The sequence below is a fragment of the Bombus affinis genome, chromosome 7 (assembly GCF_024516045.1).
Source record: "Bombus affinis isolate iyBomAffi1 chromosome 7, iyBomAffi1.2, whole genome shotgun sequence".
Taxonomy (NCBI): Eukaryota; Metazoa; Arthropoda; class Insecta; order Hymenoptera; family Apidae; genus Bombus; species Bombus affinis.
Genome location: NC_066350.1, coordinates 780471 through 798176, shown reverse-complemented (window position 1 = coordinate 798176; position 17706 = coordinate 780471). Strand labels below are relative to the sequence as shown.

Sequence of the window (17706 nt, the reverse complement as noted above, 5' to 3'; positions counted from 1 at the left end):
CTTTAGCTAAAAGATCAAAGGTCCACAACCGATTTCTCGTGGTGCACAGGACACGAACGAACAACGACCAACGGAGATTGAAAAGGACCATAACCATGGATCGAAATACACTGGCAGCGTTGCACCTGTGCCAAACGTTATTGTTTTAGGACCAGGTAGATAAACTTTAAGAGGCTTCGGACACGCTTCGATCGGATCTCCATTCAACCGAATCGTCTCCGTTCAAGTTCGTAGCCAGGATTTTCGCTTCTTTATTTCTCATTCTTGTCCGTAGTCGCTCTTTGTAATCTATTTTTGACGTTTTGTAGTGTAAAAACTTCGAATTCCAACTTGATTTGTTACGCTATTCTTCAGAAACAATTGTCTTATTATATTCGTTTCTATTCGCTTTTTCAATTTATGCTGCTGTTTTTCCCTCTCTCTTTCCTTTTGTCGCGTGGTTCAGATATTTTTAACTTGAAAACGTTCTTCGAAACCTTTACTTGTGAAACTAAAGAAAACTTCTACTTTACATTCTTAATATGGTATGAAATCTTCTCATTGTCAAAAAAGTTGAAATAATATCTATCTCGATAATAATTTCCTCGATTGAAAGAGTGCTATAATATACATATTTCTTTTATGATATAAGTGACTTCGTAATACGCGGAAGTAACTTCGTAATATGCATTTTCCAAAGAAAACCTTAAGTAAAATTTCTCAAGCATATCGCATATAAAGAAATCGGGCTTGACTAAATCAGCCACAAAGTCTTTACCTTTAAAACTATCAAAAGCCAGTTAAACCGAGACGAAGAAAAAATCCAGGAAAATTGCCAGTACTTCGTGGAGAATTTTAAACGTGTCGAAGCACATAGACCAATGCTACTTGCCACTGCCAGCATTCAATAAAATAGAAGAGAAAAAGAAAACGAAAAACTACCCAAACCTGTCAGATTACACCTGTCGCCTCGTTTCATCAATAGCGACTAATTCTCCTGCTGTTCGTATTTTCTCTTAGCGATGTCCGTCTCTTTCCAGTCTTGATCTGCATTCGCGCGCCCGCTGTCACGGTTAATTCTTTTAATTCCCAGGATTCCTCCGTTGAAATATTCTGTGACTTTATGTTATCGCATGGCGACATTTCTGTGTCTTTATCGACCAGTTGCCGGCATTATCAGTTCGGTCAATCGGTCTCGATCGACAACTTCCCTCATTGCGCACTCGCTCTTTCTCTCTTCCTCTTTCTTCGTCTTGCCTCTTCCTGTATCTGGCCAGTCCACTAACGATTATCAAAGTCGTTCTATGCGCCTTAATAGTGTGTTAATGTTCAACTCGGCGAGATATCCAATCGAATCGCCTCGCCACCGTTCGATTACCTATGGCTCGCTGTGTATTCCGTTCGAATGTCGACGACCGATCTGTTGCTCGCAACGAGGCAAGAAAAAAAGAAACCAAGTAGAGAAAAAACGCAATGGAGACTGTACACATGCCATAAAATTATAATGCGAAGTAAAATCGACCCTACTCCAGATTCCATAGCATTGCTGGCTGGTTATTTTTTATTATTTCGCTGCGAGTGACCGCGATTCATCGATAGCAATTAAATGTGGGCGGTGCTTGGATGCGATGGATTTTTTGATTTCTCGCACTCGCCGTCTTGGTAAAACGTGTTTGCCAACCTCCGGCACGCCTATGGAGAGCTTTTCTATCTTTACGGGCGAAAATAACGCCAGTCTCAGTCTTGATCGTCGAGACTCACGCACATTGTTGGAGGGTAACGCGTTTTCATCTTCAATAACATTCGATGAGACTGGTCGATTCCTTAGAACAAGCCCTGCGTACGTTTAGGATGATACGTAATTGATGACATGAATGATGACTAACGCCCGAGAATGTTTCGTCTGTTCGAGGAGTAGGTAATTCTAACGATTAATGAAATCGATAACAATATACTCGTTATTTGTCTAACTTTTTCACAATACGTTGTAATTACTTCTTACTTTATCTATGCTTTGCTATTACTTTATCTATGCTATCTATTTCTAGCTTATCTAAAAATAGTCCGCCTATTCCTGTTTCATAAATATACATATAACGATTAGAAGTATCAAAGAAAAGGTAAAAATTAATTCTCGATAACGATTCAGCTAACTGGTGTATCAAGAAGTATCACTTCTAAACGATAAACATAAAACGGTCACAAGAAATACTATGAGTGTATTCGAACAAGTTGCTCCTCAACTAACCGGACTACTCGTAAAGCAAATGTCACGCGACTAGAAATTAACCAATATATACACTGAGACGAGTGCCAACTAAAGATTCAGAAGATAGACATCCGGTAGCTTAACGTTCCAATCAAATATCATAACAGCACACCAACGGGCTGAGTTTTACGCGACTTGATTCGTAAACGATCCAAGCGGTCCGAGTGATATCATATTATTCGGTGAATACAGTGTCAAGTTCAACTGATAAATATTACAAGCTTCTATCTCATTTTCTATTCATTGACAGAGATACTTTAAAAAAATGTCGTAAGCTTTCCCAAGGCTTACCCAACAACCTACGCACCGATCGATGTGATCGCGAAGCACTTTAAAAACTCGGGCATCTCGAAGGAGGAAACAAAAAACCGCTAACAACATCCCGGTTCTTTCCTCGACCGATCAAACTGTTTGTTCGCAAACTGTTGCGCCGATAAACTACGGTTTCGGAAATTCTACGATCGAGTTATTTGCTCGACGATCGATACAGGCGATTCTCCCAGTTCCAATTACATGCAATCGCGTAAAATCCGTAGCATTGCTTTGTAAATTCATGACGTATCTTCGTCAAGCCCTAGCACGGAGGAACCAAGAAAAATCGAGTAGAAAGCGGCACGGTTGAAACGTGTTTCCGGTGTTCGAAACTTGCTACGAATCGAACGTGTGGAGCGTAACGCATCTGAACGACATCGCGCATTGATGCTCTTTCCAGCGGACGAAAATTATTGTGGGGACAACAACATGAATGTTGACGGGGACTTTAATACCACGACCATGGAATGCCGTAGAGTGTAGAGCGTACATCGTTGGAACAGCCAAGTAGTTTACCTCTGTCAGTGGCCGGCCGCGCATCCATTGCACACACGTCAGAGCGAGTGCACTCTCGCAAAAAAATTAGCGCACGTTCCACGATGGAAGCGGTGGCAGGGACGGTTATCATCAGCAGACCAGCAACTACTCCAAGTGACACGAGAAACTCCGTTAGATTCGCGACCAAATGAAAGTTTAGTCGAACCGCGCTCGCGTTCGCGTACTTCCTGCAACTTGCTACCACACGGCTCGCGCTCTAGCAAGAAAATCGGTGGACATGCCATTCGATGTCAGGGTTGGAATTTGACGTCGGAAAGGATCTAGCACATTGGAACGTCGGAAAATATCTAGTACATTGGAACGTAGGAAATTTAATGGCAGATACTGTTATGAAGAATGCTCTGGATGAGATTACGGATCGTCTTATGGCGAATGTCGTTCGACTGTATGTTTTTATAGAGTCTCTGATGTAGGTTTAATCGATATAAGTGATTTCATCATTATGGGAGATTAGCTTATTAGTGTCACATATCTAGAAAGGAAGGGCGAAGGAGCCCTTAAAACACTTACGTACTTCAAAATAAAGTTACACTCGGACATGATATAATAGAAATAATTTCATAAAGAACAACAAGGTTGCTAGTTGTGTTTAACTTAAACAATCAATGGCCCTATTATCTTGCATCACGCAGTTGATACTTGAAATGAAACTTCGTAATTAAAATTTACTGTTATTGCTTGATTTTACACGATATACGAGAGTGCTTAAGTATATTTACTCCATCTTAGTCGCGATAAAAGCACTTTACGAAGCTTCGGTGGAAACTAGCGGCACGATATAACTCATAAAGAGCAGAGGACTAAAGTTTGAAAAGCCTCGTTGAATTTTCTACCGAAAATGAGTATGTAAATTAACTGAATTTCTCACAGTACGAAAACTAATTTTTCTCTATCAATTTCATGTGTAGCTCTTATTTGAAATAACAATATTTCACACTAAAAAAGGCAGGGAGAAATTTCCAAGATAACAAACATATGCAAAACGAAAAGCTCTCCCTAACCAAGAAACCTCTTTAACGTACCAAAAATCATTTCTCCATCCTAACTCAAGTAAGAATCTGCACGTAAGCTCGTAAAACTACTTATACGTATCCCTTAACTCGTTACGGACTCGGCTTAAATATAGCGACCGCCTTCGGAGCAAGATCCCACGATCGATAAACATTCTTACTAATAACGCATTATGTAAATCCATTAAGGACATCCGATTGGTAGTTGCCTTTGATTCGCCAATATACCCGTTGTAAGATATAAATAAGACCGAACACCTCTTGTTAAACGCCTACATTTTTCGAAAAAAATTCAAGCAACAAAAAACTGTTAAAAATTTTAGAGACTGAATTGTGATAGGAAAATCGCGAGAATACTAGGAAAGAAGAAATATGGAGGAAGCTAGTTGCGAGGAAACATCGAACTACGAATGGGAGCAACGAACGATAAACTGTTCCGGGAGCACAGATGGATCCGCTGCGTTGCGTTGAAGGAATCGAGCGTGGATCGATCCATCGATCCTTTTCTTCTCTGTCACAAATTCAACGTAGTTGCATAGCAAACGGCGAATGATTCATTCGCAATATCTGGCGAACGTGAAATCTCACCGTGAACCAGGTACTCGGGCCATATAATTACGCCGAGTAGTTAGCCTTCAGTGACCACGCGCTTGCGTTTAGAACATCCTATGTGTTTGACGAAGTGACGAAACGTGATTTACGATTTGTGCACGATGCAAATAGCGTATGTTAGTGTGAATATCTTTCTTCTTCGTTCCTTTAACATTTCCTAATGAAAATGGCAATATCGTATCGTATGCTTGGTACTGGATAGTTCGAATAATAAAGTTTACTTTCCAAACTACTCGCGAGTAAGATTTGAAAGTATGATCGTAAAACTTGTAATTAATTAAAAACAACTGCACAGATTTCCTGAATTTTCTGCAAGTTCGTAAAATCTTCTCGGTAATTAAAAATATCTTCGGACTTTCACTTCTCTGAACACTTGGATGGTGTATAATGTATCGCACGGTTTTATCGATCAATAACGTTCGTCGTTTTCGCGAGAGGCGCGCATCTCTCTAAACGTACGAAGCTTTGAAATGTTATACAAAACCAACCTGCGTGTACCGTTGAAAGTAAACATTCTTGGTTATAAATTTTACGTAGCTGTAATAGATTCATTAATAGCTGTTTATCTATCGTATTTAGATATACGCCAACTTTTTCTCCATTTGTTTGACTTCTTCGTGCTTTCCAACTTGTTACTTCTAATTACCAGTAGCCACTGCTTCTTTCTAAAGAGTTTACTATTACAGACCAAGATATTACGTTTCAATTGCGATTATTGATTATTAGGCTTGAATCTAAACTCTACTTATAGAGTATTACGTATTCCTAAATTACATATATAATTCGTGAAATTGTACGATATACAGATACATATCCAGAAAAAACGATTCGTCTCATAAAAAATCTAGTTTTGTATGAAATTCATTCGATAGAGCGAAACAAGAAATCACTGTGGCGTGAAATTATATGCAAATTGAAGCGTGAAAGACAACACGTTTTCAAGTTGAACGTTCGACGCTTTACAAACGATCAGTCTAGATCGAAGCAGCAGACATTACATAGGTACCTATATCTAGGATTCGCGAAGACGTGAACGAGGTACCGCGGAGCGGAAGCGTCGGCGGATGCATCAACGGAAACATGCGTCGACTTTCTAACTACATATGCACCGTAAGAAACGCAGTAAATCTTACATGAATACCAAAGATTAAAAAGAAATTATTCCAGTGCACGTTTCCACGCAACATGTTGAAACAGCTTCCGAAAGGACTTTTTGACTCTACGTAAGATTTAGTAACTTGGCTGCAGACTTTTGATCTCTACGATAACTGGAAAACGCTTTTGGAATAAATAATGTGACGTTATGGAAGCTACCTTTTAGTTTCGTTGTTCCCAGATACGAAACCTAGGTGCTACTTTCCTTATGTTATTTCGTCTTATCGAAAATATTAAAAATCCGTTCGTCAAACTTTTGGCCTTTCTAAACCAAAATGAGATAAAATCATCGAAAGACATTAATTTATTTACGCGCAACGCGTCGCCATAAACCATCCTTAGAGCCAGATTACTAGATAATCTTCCCCATTTGTGGTGGAGCTTCACGCACAAAGAGTTAAATATTCCCACGCGTTGTTGCCGTGTTCTCGCTCGCTCACCAAGCATCAATGCTACTGAAATACCGCGTATCTGAGATGCTGGACGTGCACGGCACGACAGAATATCGATCGTACGCGAACCAGCTAAGTAGAGAGAACGAGAAAGCGAAATGAAAAGAGGGATGAAACGACAGGCACACGCGGCTAAACGGAATAGAGATATTTATTGGCATTGCCGGCGTCGCCTGTATAGGGCCAACTTACATCTCAAGTCACACGCATGAAGATAAGTTGTCACAGAAGAAATACACGTGGGACTGATAGATCTCGCAGGGGGCTCTGTTAGAAGCGAGAGCCCATTAGTAAATTCGCTAACGGTCTACGTCAACAACGGAAACTGGCATTGATTTGTGTTTTGACGCAAATTATCAGACTGCAAACTTCACACAGATTTAACAAAACGTATCTATTAATTCCGGCAATTCTCATAGCCAGATACTGCCGCGGAACTGTCATTTAAGCAAGAGTTATGCGCACGCTATTGACTCCATTCGATGCTCCGATCATTTGCGACAAACTAATTACTCTCCCGCTATCGTCGCATTTTTGGTACTTTATCAATTTTTTATATGATGTGAATCGTGTCCCAATCAGTCAGAATTAGACCACGCTTCCCAGCAAATATATTACGCGTCTTGTATCGTGAAGTAAAAATAGTTTATTAGAGTATCGTGTCTTTTCAGAGTATAGCGCTAATAAATTTTTCTCTTACAAATACTCGTTTCCAAAGAATCGTAATCCAATACATGATATAAAACAAACCTCAGACAAAAAAATACAGTAGTTAATACATTTATAAGCTTTTCGTTCAACATTTTATCGCTATGATTCAACAAACAGGTACAATTGTATGTTATAGTATCTTCTCGCATTAAAATGCGAGATTTTATTACTATTCAGGTTTGCAGAAATCAACAAGTTCAACCTCAACCCTCTTCAGCTTTAACGGTCAGTTAACTACTGTGTGTCTCAATATCAACTTTATCTTTGTAAAGTACACTTAGCTTCTCTAATCGTTAATCGATCGATGATTAAAGAACTAAGAATATGTCTAATTATTATTTCCGTTCCTAAAAATTTTAACATCATCGTAAATTTCGTCGACGTACATTACTGAACGATCTGAACATCAGTAAATTCAGTATCATAAAAAATCTGCACCCGACCCGACGATAATCCCAATCCAATCCATCCAATATACTCACGGTGAAAGCGATCTATGGAGAGTTTCTCGCAAACAAAGCAAAGCGTCGTTCTACAGGCTCCATCGAGCGTCAACATTAATAACTTCATCAGAAGAGTAAAAAAGAATAAAAAGAGCGGAGAAGGCTCGCGGGGCTCGGTGAACGGAATTCATTCTGGAGCGTCGTAAAAGTGGACAAAAAGGATCGGGCTGGTCGTGATCGTCCATTTTCGGTCACGTCGATCGGGACAATGGTAGGAGAGAGAAAGGGGACCACGGTTGAACACGGGACAGAAGGAGCACATTATGGTATGCAGCTATGCAGTCAGGCACGTTATATGATTATTTTGCGCGGCCACGGCAAGGCCACCCTATGGCGAGGTGACAGGATCTCTCCCGCGCGCGATCTCGTCTAACCCGTCGTCGTCTCCTGGATCAGGAACCTTGAGGAATTCCCAAACCGGGATCCGTTTAAAGAACCAAACCGAACCGGTGCCCCCGTCAAAAAGGTATAAAACGACGAAAATGTGTCGCACAAAAGATCCCCAAACGGGTCAACCTGGGTCAACCGATGCGATTTGGTTTATGGCACGAGCGAGAACCTCTTCTCTTGCATTATTGTATTTTCGTCGGTGATTTTTTTACGATAGGAATGACTGCGTTCCTGTTTCCCTTTTTTCATTTCTTTTTTCTTGCCTTCCTACCACTGAGTGTCCTTCACCCTTTAATCCTTCCTCTCGCAAAAGCCAACTTCGAAATATCGCACTTTTTTCGCTTGTAACGAGAAACCTCCTCGTGTATCGTTCGCTTAAGTTTACCGTCTTCTGTAAAAGATCATCGAAGGAAGCTTTGATTTCATGAGTCGTATATAGTTAATATATAGTTAGTACTATTGCTCGAAGGAGAATAATACTGGTAGGATTTGACGAGTGCGAGAAAAGCGCACTTGTGAACGCTTCGACCAAGCTCGGAAGAGTTGGCTAATTCTGTGGAATGGTATGTTTTTCGATAAATATTCTGAATTGCTGAATGAGTTTGCGCTGCAATTGACCCGCGATATGCCTCAAGTGCTCTCGATATTTAGTTGGAAGTTTGAATAGACTCACGTCAGCGGAATTACTGGCGGGTACTCTGTTGTCAAACCTTTCGATATCCGTTTTAGTAAACGTTTGTACACTTGCGTATTTCTAGCCTTGCAATCGTTGTGATAACCTTTGTTCAAAACGAGACGAACAATGAAATCCAGTATTCGCGTGTCGAGACGTATGTGAACAGAATGACGTTGCATATATTCCAATTATCGTACGAATTTTTAATGTATTGGTTACTCTAAACTTTCATCGTTTAACTTTATTCCTTTCACCACGTCTATTGTGTTAACGTCGGTACGTTTACACGAAATATTACCATAGATGAATAAATAAACGACTAAAAACGTAAATTTCCGGACGATTATAGTCATCTGTAATGGTCAAAGGATCGAATACCAAAATCGCACTTCACAGACCGAGAAGAAGTGTTTTACGCAGCTGGGGAAAATGGTATCGCGAACAACGCTAGTTTCCGTTCTCCTATCTAGAAACCAGTGTCGAGCGGAGATTTCTCGAAACCGTTGATTGGAGCGATTCACCAGGCGTGGCGTTAAGTATCCGTTTACAGGTGTGCTTAGACGAATTATACATCGAACGTTTCGTTCAGAGAATTGGACGAAACACCGTGATTAGTATTCGATCGTCGGTAACGGCGTGTTCGCGTTACGTAAAGCCGATCACGGAGCGCATACCAAAGCATAATTATTAACACAATGGCTGCATTGTTGACGATGGGGTCATAGTTTAATTGCGATATAATTGCAACCAACGCAGGATGTAATGACGCGCATGAAATTCATTAACGTTTGTTCCGCAGATGCCGCTCTGTTCTTCTCTCTTCCCAATGCCCTCTCATCTCTTGCTCCGTCTTTCCTTCTTCTACTTTTACCCTGTTTCTCTAATGTTTGCGCGTTATTATTAGTTTCGAGCAATTCTCGATGCGGCGAGGGGTGATCGCGGTTCATCGACCACCGGGCAAAAACTGGCCATGCTCCGCAAATGGGAACATACGTACTTACTCCTGCGCGTACGTCACTCAATTATTATCATTGATCAGCTACGCAAGATCTAAGCCCGATGCGAAACTCGCCGTGAGCGCGAGTAAATAAAGCTATGAAATCGCAACGACGCGTCTGCACGGGTCTTGCAATTAGAAATATAAAGCTACCAAATCGCATAGCCTCGTATCACAGCTATGCGAATCTACTACGTTGTATCGCAAACGTAACGTGAACGAGCGAGCGAGTGCGTAGAGGAGCACGTATTTCACAAAGGCTCGTTCGAACAAAAGGTCGTAATTTTGCGGGAAACGAAAGCGCGCGATTAATGTCGCAGAGAGATCGGTTATCGACATAAGTGACATACCTAAGTACTTCGAAGTTAATTAATTAATCGACGTTTCTCCGCGTCTATATTCCGGCTAATTTACAAATCGAATACACGAAAAACTATGTTCTTTAACTAAGTGCGTTTAACATCGCCGACAAGAAGAGCAGTTTAACCCAGAGAAAGATTGAAAAACTGGTCACACATGACGAAATTCTTCGAAAGCGAACGGAGAATTAAGATTTCACGCTCGTTCGGATCTAATTAGCGTTATTCGCACGATACAAGAGGCTGTTTTTTGTCGCGTAGCCTGTGCGGATACGAGGACGTTCGCGAGAGCGAGAAGAACACGATATTAAGAGCAAAAATAATCGAAGCAAAAAATAATCGCAACATAACAAAACCTTGAAAAATTAAAAACCCTTAAACAACCAATTTAAGTTTTTATTAACGATTTAAATCGTATATTTAGTGCTATATTTAAAGGAAATACAGAAATAGCTATGAAGATACGATTTTTAAGTCGCGGGATTATTCACGTATGCATAAATAACAAAAAATAGATGGTGAGTCATGGAATGTTTAAATCTTGTTCTTTTAAAAATAGTACGTCGTACAAGAAAAGTTTTCCTCGGGCTCTCTTTAATTTTCACTTTTGCTTTTTCTTGAGAAATCGTCACATTCCTGTTATATTTGCGCAAATTACGCGGCAAATTACGCAGACAAAAGTACTTACCGTGACTATTTAACACGAGTACGAAATTTAAGTATGGCTAAGTGACGCATGTATGCGAGGGTGAGCGTCCTCAAGAGCGTGCAGTGAATGATGAAAGAAATAATACTAGATAACCACGGCACTTTCAGAGAATTCAGCGAAAAAAGGAACATCTCGAAAATTCGTAGCAAAGTAGCATTCGATTATAGAAGGTGAATAGTATAAAAAGGTTAAGAAAACAATTAAGTAAATAATTGTCAATTAATACACGTGTCCTCCGTATGGCTTGGAGGAGCTAAAAAGTTATTAAATAAATTGACAATTTTTACGTGACAAAAGAAATGAAACTGTGTAACTTCGATTCCAAATTTATCTCACCGAAAAACAAAAATTTCCCTGATCGTTAACGCGCAATAGAATATCGGTACAGGCGTAGACGATCTAATTTCATCGAAGTGTGATAGCATTTAGATGTTGTGATAGACCTTAGACGAGAGAAGACAGTGTCATCCATGGATTAAACGATACGTAGTCTTGCTCATCGACAGGCTATAAACGCTGTCAATATATTTCGAGACGCGGGAGCGTGTTGAGCAGGTTTCCGTGGCCCGTTGTGAATCGGTAAGAAACTCATCGGACCGTATGAAGTCCTGGCTCGCATGATAGATGCCCACCAGCGATTTCCTTGCGAGCCGGGATCAAAGAAATTTATGTGTTTCGCAAGCTTCTTTACTTTCTCTCCGCTCTCGACAAACAGTTCTTAGCAAGTTAGACGCGCGGCATCGCTAATTGCCTTCGGACCGAAGCCCCGATCTTCAGCTAACTGGCGAATTAATTACGGGCGATAAACGCTGGTTCATCGGCAGGTTCGCGCGTACGAGCACTCTGAATCGAGATCGTAATCGAAATCGATGGGGCAGAGTTTCTATTGCGATGCGTGTTCGTACGATGGATTTTCTACCAACCTTGCTACTATACAGGTAGAATATATCGCTACTATGGTTAGGCGAAGAGTATGATACACGTTAAACGAGACAGAAATTCTTGACTCAAGTTCGATTATTAAGGAAATGTGACTACGCGATTGTGCAGGCAAGCGGAAGTCACGGAACTTGAACCCGTATGCTTTCAGTAGGATTGCGAATCCTTTCCTTTCTCGAAAGAGAGATTTGCATTGATAAAATAATATAAATAATTATGAAGGAGAAGGTATAAAAAATTCTATTTCGAGTTCGTTTATGTATGCCCTAAAATCTAAATATTCAGAGCCCAATTAGTTATAACAATGTCTTGTACTTCCATCAAGATCAAATTTTATAAAAATTTTAAAAAGTGCTAATATCGTCTGCTCTAATAAAATAGAAAATGAAGAAAACAATGAGATTCACCAATCGAACGTGAGAATCGAAATCAAATATGTATTAATAATCTCTTCTTACGTAATTATTAAAAATAAGCACGGAAGCTATACATTTCGTTCGTAATTCCTCCTTTTTAATAATTTTTTACTCGAAAGAAATTCTCTGAATAGGAATTGCGCGAGGCAATTTTCATTAGTTTCATTGACGACATTCATTTGTTACCACACACGGTAGGTGTGCTGATTAAATTTCATCGATGCTGAGAGATTTCGTAAAACGCGAGAGTCTTTTCTTGGGAACTCTGTTTACGAGTATTTCTGACGGAACGAATAGTAGAACATTGGCTTCCGTACTTTTATCACGGACTCGCAAAAGCACGTGGGAAGCTATTTGTCGAAATTTATACAAATGAAAATTTCTGTTTAGCGAACTGGAAGGAAAGTATGCCAATGCGAGAGACACGGACTCATAACACGTACCGTGTGCATATTCAATTAATTTTCTAGTTAAATCCGTGTCATCCGAGTGTGTAAATAAAACATTGCTTCGAGAAGATAACTTTCATTCCGCCTCATTACTCTCGATGTTGTCTATTATTACGTTCGATGAGGTTCTACTTTCCTCGTGTTAATATTTATCCTCTTATTCATTACGATTTCTATATTCGTAATATTTTTTTGACAGAGTCGTGTTTCGCTTCATTTTTATCATGCAAAATTATAGGTTCGACACCTCGCTTTATCCGTACTACTTTACTTCACTTTTGACCTGTTTATCTTTTTATTCGATTTTCGATATATATAATTAGCATAAGCGTTTCCCCTCATATAGAATGAAACGCTTTTCGGTAGAAGGAAGCTCACTTTGTTTATGATCAGGAAGAAGACTTGTCAAAGATGTTTGTAACGGAAAGAAAAGTATCAGGTCTTGCAATTTTAAACTTTCGTTCTATCATAAATCAGATTGTTTATATGTATTGAAATCGTAAATTTAGGTAACCTGGATATAATTTTTTTCAATAACAGGTTCATACGACGTAAGTTAATAAATTTATGTCAAATTTCTAATCTTACTTGCATGGGAACATGTGTAAGTGATACTATTTGAAATTGTGTCAACGACCTCATTATTCCAAGAAAAGCTAATAATCAGAAGAAATTATCTGTTTGCTTTACTCGTCTAATGAAACCGTACATACCATTCTTGGCCTGAAATACCTTAAAACTAAGACGACTGTAATGTAATGATCTCTGGTCTAATGTTTGATTTGATTGCTTGTTATAGAGAGAATTGAACAATTACTTTATCAAATACTACAATTGTAATTAAGTTCCTTTATCAACTAAAAGTATTCTTTTTTAATCGTTCGATAAATTAATTCGATAAAATGGTCTTTACATTTCATGATAAATAATATGACGTTCAAAAAGTACTATTCATTATTCCTTAACTCCAAATTGTATACCTTTTGCCAAGCTTTATTCCAAGCTAACGTTATTCTTGCACTCGGAAACACTCCGTATACGCACATCAAGACTTACTCGATTACGCAACGAGGCAGCAAATGAAAGTAATCTCCTTACAACCACGATACACAAACCAAACGAGATTCGGGTCTCCGTTTGAACAAAGACAAACATCACGAGGCGTAAATCATTGAAATGATATCGCACCGCCTTAATCGCCACTCCGTAAACATTTCGGCATGTTTCGTGTGATTTTAGAGCTCTACGGGATGAAGATGAAAAGGCAATAAAAGGTGACGACAACCTACCCAGATACGGAAACACGGCAATTCCGCGCACCGGCCGTGGAAATATTTGGAAAGCGAACGAAACCATTTAACTCCCTTTGAAATATGGCGTCAAACGATTATAAACGGTTGCGATTACGTATAGCGTGTGACCGTGTCATCACAGGAAAGGTACTGAAATTACCCTGTCGCGACGTACCCGTAGTAATTCTGATACTACGAAGCACGGTAACAATGACCATCTTGTCCAATCAACAACTCTTAGAAATTGCTTTGAATGTGTAGCTAAACTGAATCGCGTATCATCTACCACGTGTTCAAAGAACTTGAATTTTAGGTGAATTCACGTTTTATAAGTCTGCTTAGATTTTCTTTTCTCTGCACGGATTTTGGTTAGCTTACATATATCTGGTTTACTGTTATGACGATTTTCGTTTTTGTGATTGAATTTTTATGTGACAGAAACCATCTTTTGGATATGGTCGCGACTTAACATCCAATGTACTATAATAAAGTATAAATTGATCGACTTCGTTTTCGAATTTGTCCAGTATTTGTCTTATAATATTATAATGCCTTAAAATAAAATCTCATCAATTATACACATTGCAAGGTGGGACTTCGCGTATAATCAAGAGTTCCTCGATCTTCGTTCATCGATGGAAAAGTAAAGTTGTTTAATTTAAGAAAAGAATTCGTTCGACGTATGGTCGAAGTAATTCTTAAGAAACGACCGCTTTTATACTTTAATTGGACCGGAGAAAGGACGACGAATATGGAAATACGTGAAGACTGTCGTTTTCAAATGTGCTTCGAGATCTTAATGTGGAGCAACTGTCAAGATAAGGAAAAGTGAATCGACCGCTTTCATGGTTGTTTATATTCTGCTTGGGGTTGTGGATTAAACTGACGACCCAATTAGTTCGATTCAGCCACACGTTCGGTATTTGTACAAAATTTCCATTGAGAAAATATTCGTAACGATCGACCCTCCGAATGTTTCTACGTTAATACCGTTAAAGGTCACGTTACAGGTCGGGAGAGCAAACAAAATTTTACTTTCTGATCGACGGATATAATTAAATCCAAGTTCAAAATTGGGGTATATTGAATATTTATTGCGTAAAAAAATTGTTCCATTCTTGTTTCATAAAAAGTAATAATTTTCCTAAAGTAGTATGCTAAGATTTAAGAAATAAGTGGTGCTAACACTTAAATTAAACTTTAGGTCCTCGAGTCTTGGAAATCGAAAATATTGCAAGCATTTTGAAACATAAATCATGCATATCGATATTCGAGATAAATAAAGTAGCCAAATTTCGATGACACTAATGTTTAAAATTTAAACTCTAAATAAAAATTTGTCGCTGCATGATAATTCATTAATTCCTGCTTAAATGAATATACGTGGAGCAGTGAGATTTTACAAAGAAACTTGCATAAATAGACATTCCTTTTCGAAAAAAAAAATGCGAATTCATATTTATATGGACGATATCTCAACTTGCAAAACATAAATCCTTGATATATTGATTTCAAAACTACACATACAGGCGTAAAAACAGATTCCAATGAATATTTAATACAAAGAAGATTCGCCTTCTCCAAACTTTCCTAAATTTAAAATAACAAGAGATATACATCTATCACCGACAAAAATCATTGAGACACCAGCGTATATGAGACGAGAAACCATAGGATTTTCGACTCGAAGGCCGCCAGCGTCTAAATACAAGACCTATCTTCCGTACAAACCTAGATCTTTGTAAATCAAAACCATCAGAGGAGGTGGTTTTCAGGTGTACTCGCGATCTTCCCACTTCTTGCGGTCCATTCGTTCCATTAACGGATAACGCGCTTTTGATTTCTCAGGCTCTCCGGGTTTCTTAGCCCTTCATCCTACCACCTCGTGTACACACGCACCCAGCACGCTTATCCACGGGCATACGGGACAATAGCGGTACCAAAGTCGTTTTATTGTCGCGCATTTATTGTCCATCGCGTATCGCGGCTCGTAAACATTGTCCCGCTGCTGAAAGCATGCTCCGTGGGCAGATTTCGTAATCGTTTTAGAGGTTACACCGGAGGGTTAGCCTTTCAGTCGCAAACACCGTTGCTTTCCTCCTCGTCATCGTCGTCGATGCGACGCATTGCGGACATTGCAGACCAAGGAACGCTTCAACGCAACGATGAACAGAGTACCTTCGATATAAGACTCTGATCAATGTGAACGATATACGCCCAATATTTTTCCCGGTTGTTAGATATTAGCGATACGATGGGAATTTTATTCCCTAGACCATGTTCTTCGAGGGAGAAATTCATCATCGTAACCCCGAAGTGTTAGGATAAATTGGATAAACTCTGAATTTACAGGACATAATTATAAGATTCGGTCTAATCAAAGATTACAGTTAACATGACACTTGGTGTCATGTGTTTATCAAGAGTGAAATTGCGACAATGTCCATAACGTCTGAAGTTCTCGAGAATCATATAATATAGTAGCAGTTAAGGGTTAAAATGTCGCTTTTGCCGCGTCTTTGGAATTGTAGCTACCAAAACTGAGAAACCAGTTATTTATAGCGCAACATGTTTTGGATACAGGCTGTAATATCAAGACAGAAATGAAACGAATCGCAAGGACAATTATCGAGGTACGTTAAACCGCGCCGAGAGGTGTAATCGCGACACAGCTACCACTTAACCTTAATCAACAAATTCTCACGAGAAATTCGTTACTCACCGGTGGAGTACAAACACGAATAGAGGTTAGTTGCGGACCATGCTACTGCTCGATCGACGCGTATACGTGTGACGATTCACAGGGTGTAGAGGAGGAGTTGGCAGGGTAGTAGAATCGGTCTCCCAGGACGACGATGATTTTTAGTCTTTTTTTTCCGAAAGGCACAAGTGTCACTACACCGAGGCACGACTCACAGGAGCGGAGAGCAGACGTGTGATAAATCGCGTGGCAATGGTTCGCGTCCCGACCTTGGTTGTTCACGATGTGTCAACGAATCGAAAAGAAAACACCGGGAATTTCGAGGAGTGGATGTGAACGTGAGCTTCGATCGATGTCCGTGCGCAGACTGCCCGCACCTCGGTGCTGCCGGGCGTTCGTCATGTCGCGGTCTCTGTCGCGGTCTCTGTCGGACTCTGTTACTCTCGCTTGGCCTCTCGCTCGGTTCGATCTCCCTCCCCACTAACGTCAGTTGTATCGTCTCGTTCACCGAACGCGGGACGCGCGCGCTTCCCCTTCGAAATAACGCTCAGACAGTTTCACCGTTCCTTCTTTCGTTCGTTCGTTCGTTCGTTCGATACCGCGTCCGAACATCGAATATTTTCCTCCATTTTCCATAAATTCACACGGTACACCGTGATTCGCGCGAGCTTTTCCATTTATAGTGGCTGGTAGGACGGTGCGTGCGCACCTGATTCGGTGTACCGCTCGACGCGCCGCGATTCCAAGCACGAGTTTCAAGAGGCGGGCTTTCCGGTCAACACCGTTCAATAATTGGAGAAATGCGATCGTTTTAAAATTAATCACTTGATTTCGACTCCGATTTAACGATTCGCCCAAATAATGAAAAAAGTACTTCTTTAGAAATCTTTTATTGTTTATGTGTTTATATTTATGCATATTATATAATGCTTATATTTATTGGCAGTTTCGAATAACGGCTGCTGTCTTATACGAGGTTTAAAAAAGCAACAACGGAATCGATTATTTTACAGACAAATATTCAGTTTCAATTATTTGTAATATACTCTTATATATCTTAGTATATAATTTCTAGTTTTTATCGAAATACTTTTAACTATCTTATTTTAGTCCATCTGCCACGTATTATCCGCGTTCCCTTATTAGTATGCATTCACGTTGCAATCTATAATAACTCATATTCGGTTTCCTCTCGATAACTGAATCTTGCTGTATAC

At 39.7% G+C, this 17706-nt stretch overlaps 1 protein-coding gene across 2 annotated transcripts in view; it reads right to left on the bottom strand.

Annotated features, from left to right (window-relative positions):
- LOC126918344 (uncharacterized) overlaps positions 1 to 16900 on the bottom strand; it is a 79807-nt gene extending 62907 nt beyond the window's left edge. The window contains exon 1 of one of the 2 annotated variants that reach the window (XM_050726145.1): positions 16511 to 16900. The gene's annotated coding sequence lies outside the window, so the exon portion shown is untranslated. The remainder of the gene's footprint in view (positions 1 to 16510) is intronic. The other variant, XM_050726143.1, reaches the window with a different exon arrangement.
- Positions 16901 to 17706: the final 806 nt, after the last annotated feature.